Source organism: Oryx dammah, unplaced genomic scaffold, assembly GCF_014754425.2.
Source record: "Oryx dammah isolate SB20612 unplaced genomic scaffold, SCBI_Odam_1.1 HiC_scaffold_19, whole genome shotgun sequence".
Classification (NCBI taxonomy): domain Eukaryota; kingdom Metazoa; phylum Chordata; class Mammalia; order Artiodactyla; family Bovidae; genus Oryx; species Oryx dammah.
This window is the reverse complement of record NW_024070203.1, coordinates 20,629,834-20,633,757: the sequence shown is the minus strand read 5'-3', so window position 1 is coordinate 20,633,757 and position 3,924 is coordinate 20,629,834. Positions and strand designations below refer to the sequence as shown.

The window sequence follows — 3,924 nt, the reverse complement described above, 5'->3', positions numbered from 1 at the left end:
ACACACACACACACAGACACACACACACACACACACACACACACACCCGATGGTAGCGCCCGCATCTTCTAAGAATAGCCCATCTTTGAGCCCAGCGCACAGTAGGTGCGCGAAATACGTCTAGAAGTCAAAAACTCTGGACAGGACAGATGGATGCGAATTCAATAATAGTAAACGTGGGGAGAAAGAGGGAAGAGACACCGTGGCCTCTGCCAGCGCCTTCCCAGGAAGGGACCTTTTCACACCTTTCGCACCTACTGTGTGCCAGACGCGACAGCTGGACCACCCAGTCCCCAGCGGACCTCATTTTCCGAGCTGGCGAGTACCGCTCGCCCAACACACACAGCCGCAGAGCGGGAGTGGGTGCTCACTGTCTCCCCGGGGAACCATCTGGGCGCAAATCCACGTGGCGTGGGATCCAGGAAGGGGATGGGCCGGGAGGGGCGAGGGGTTCCCGGAGGTGGGCACGTGAAAGCCAAGCGGATGCCCCATGCGGGGCCGCAGCCAGGAGGTCACTGCCCTCAGGGTCAAGGCTGTCTCCCTCTGCGGGACACGCAGAGCCCGCGAGACGCAGTGACCCGCCCAGCCCCCAGCCACGCGCACACTTGCAAGCGGACTCTCGTCCGCTCGTCCAGCGCCCCCACCGAGCCCCACGCTCTGGAGGCTCTGTCCGCGATCCTCGCGTAGGAGGGAGGTGGGACTCGGGTCTCTGGCGGACGAGCAGAGCCCAAAAGATCCCAACACCCTTCCCGGGAGACCAGGCCACGGGATAGAGCGTAGGCGCCCTGGGGCATAACTGTGCCCCAACTGTGCCCCGCTAGGGAGGAGCCTCAGTACCCATCTCAAGTTCAGCCGCGCTGCCTCCCGCAAGGTCAAGCTCAAACACACTCCCGCTTAGTGAAAGAAGGAGCTCAAAGTTGCGCCACCGTCCCGATTTCGACCAAGGCTGTGCCCCCATCTGGGCACTCTGCCCCAATGGCACTGCTGCCTGCTCCCGCGCCCGCCGGCGGAGCTGCCCCTGCCCCGCGCAGGTCACACAACCCAGACGCAGACAAGTTCCTAACTTTTGTCAGATTATTTCGCGGCAGCTACGGCGCCTAACGGGATCCCGGGTAGACTCAGTTTCGAGTTGCCACGGGCCACCCCCGTCAAGCTCCCTTTCGCCCACCCCAGTCCCTCCCTGTTCAACACGCCACGTCCAGCTGGCCTGCCCCGGGTGCCAACTTCTCCACCGTATCCCGAGCAACGCGGGCCTGCGGTGTCCCCGGGGGCGATGGCCACCTCCCGGATCCGCGCCTGCTCGCAGCGGATTTGGACGCTCGACTGGGATCACTGGGCGGCCTCCGCGCGCCCCCGCACCCCGGATTCCGCTCTAAAGGGTCGCACGGCCCCGTCTCCTCGTGGGGTCTTAGCCCACAAGCGACCCCGCGGGGCATTTCGCTTTCGGCGGCCCCAATCGGCGAGATGCCAGCTCCGCGCGCCGAGTGCAATGTCACTGGGGCCACCCCAGGGACCGCTGCCCCAGACCCGGCGTAGGCTCCCTAGAGCTCCCAGCAGCTCTTTTTGAAACGGCTGTATACCCTTGAGCCCGACCCTCCGCTCCGACCTCCTTGCTCTCCCAAAGACCCCGAAGACGCCGCTGCTAAGGAGGGGGGCTCCCTGCGTGTGCCCTCCTCCCTCCCGGCGGCAGGGTCCTCAGTCCACTTCCACGCCCCTGTCACACACTCCCAGATCCTTCCCCATCGCCTCTGTCCCCGGGTCCGGACCATCACCCCCTCCACTCGGAGAACACACACGAAACTGCCCGAGCCCCAACTCGGGTGGATGGAGCCCCCCGCGCACCCCCGGCTCCGCGCGCTCACTCACCGCGGCCGGAGACACGCGGAAGTTTCCGGGGCTCTGGGGCTGGGGGTGGGTACGGGACGAGGAGATCCGGAGGAGAATAAAAACGAGGGTGTCCCGAACACTCGGCCCGTTCCCAGCTCACATCGCCCCTGCCTCCTCTCTCTCCGCCTGCTCTTCCTCCCGGTCCTCCTCTTCCTCCTCGCTCTGGTCTTTGTCTTTGCAAAGTGTCGAAACTGTCTGGCATAGTGGAGCTCCGCTGGCGGAGGCTGGAGCCGGGGGAGCGGGGAGGCGGGGTGAGCAGGGGGGCGGTCTCGGGAACACCTTCCCCCGGGTGGAATGGGAGGGGGAGGCGGGCGGGCCGGCCGGGGAGGGGCCGGGGCCAGGAGCCGGGAGCCGGGGCGCGCCGGAGCCGAGCGGGTGCCTCTCGCGCGCGCCGCCCTCCCCTTCCTCCGCCCAGAGCCCGCCCCTCGCGGCCCCGCGCTCCCCTGGCGGCCGCCCCACCTCCCACCCGGCCTCGGCTCAGCTTTCCCCGGGCTCCGGGCTGCAGGCGAGCCGAACCGAGAGCGCCGAGCCACGTGGACTGCAGCCGGCTCGGCGGCAGGAGGCCCGGCGGGGGAGACGCTGGAGGCGGCGCGGGGACCGGATCGCCACCCAGAGCGGGGCTCTGTGGGGACGGCCGCCGCCGGCGGGCTGGCAAGGCTGGGGAGGTGCGGCCTGGGGGGGTGGCCCGCGGGCTAAAACCCGCGAAGGAGGCGGCGGTGCTCCGAAGAGCCCGCGTGGGTGCGCGGTAGCGGGAAGGGGCCGATCCCCCTGCCGGCGGTGGGGCCAAGCCACCTACTTCCTCTAAGGGCGCGCGAGTCGCGGGGGGACTGAGAGCGGGGGTGGAGGGAGCGGGGCTGGGCGGCTGGTGAGGCCCCGGGGTGGGCGCCCAGATGAGAGCCCGGAGGGGCCACCGCGGCCCGGCCCCCCGCCCTGGCCCTGCTGCCCGCCGCGGCTTCTTCCCTCCCACCCGCCGGGGCTGCGACGTGATCCAGAGCAGGGCGCGCCAGCCCGACTGCCAGGACCAGGCCCCCTTTCGGGGTCAGCTTTGCGGATTTGGGCCCTTCCTCCCGGGGATTTTCCAGGCAAGAGTACTGGAGTGGGGTGCCATCGCCTTCTCCGTCCTTTATAGGGAAGTGGGGCGGTGCTGGCGTCTTGCTGTGTAGCAGAATGCCAGTCCTACAGGCTAAGTGCTGGACACAGGATTTAAGAGGCATTACCAAAAAAAAAAAAAAAAAAGTCTAGTTTTACAGCTCTTAACTCCTTATTGGGGCTTTTTCTCTTTCACAACTTTTTGGAGGAATGCTACGAGGAAAACGGCCCAGCTTGGCCTAGGGGGTCAGTCAATTCTTGCAGTGCCCCCGGCCCCAGTCGGAGAGGCCAGCCTTTTGCAATGGAAGGCGAAAGAACAGTCTTAGCTCTTCATCAGAAAGAGATGTAGTGGATGCTCCAGAGTAGGGCCGGTAGGACCAGACTTCTTGGTTCCAGTCTGCAGTGCCACTCCTTGGATGTGTGAAATTAGGCTAGTTTCAGAATCCCTAAGCTTGCTGCCTCTGTGCCTCAGTTTCTCCATCTGTGAAAATGGGCGTAATGCGATCAGTCCCACAAGGTCACTGTGATGACTAAGTGAATGCATATATGCCCAATACTAAAAACTCTATACAGCATATTGATTAAGTGCCCAGTAAGAGTGTGTTGTGCCAGTGGTGGACTTCTCCAGCCCCAGGTCCCTGCCCACAGCTGGGGAAGCCTGGCCTAGGGAATGCGGTGCTGGCATTGGACAAGTCCTTCTGGGACATGAAGGAGAAAAGGAGAGATACTTTGAGCTGCAGAAAAGATAATGATTAAACAGGGCAGGGGAGAAACTGAGAAGATTCTCTACTAGAAAGGGAAGGAAAAGAGAAATAAAGATGTACAAAGGGCAAGAGAGGCACTGGAGGTAGAGGATCCGAAACAGAAAGCATACATACGAATCTGCAGGAGTTCTTCCAGGAGTCCTGCCAAACTGCACCAGGGCACTGCCATCTGGCTATGTTTCCT

The 3,924-nt window shown here is 64.0% G+C and overlaps 1 protein-coding gene across 2 annotated transcripts in view; it reads right to left on the bottom strand.

Annotated features, from left to right (window-relative positions):
- Positions 1 to 2,127, bottom strand: part of ST3GAL1 (ST3 beta-galactoside alpha-2,3-sialyltransferase 1) — an 87,332-nt gene extending 85,205 nt beyond the window's left edge. For both annotated transcript variants that reach the window (XM_040262085.1, XM_040262086.1), the window contains exon 1: positions 1,867 to 2,127. The gene's annotated coding sequence lies outside the window, so the exon portion shown is untranslated. The remainder of the gene's footprint in view (positions 1 to 1,866) is intronic.
- Positions 2,128 to 3,924: the final 1,797 nt, after the last annotated feature.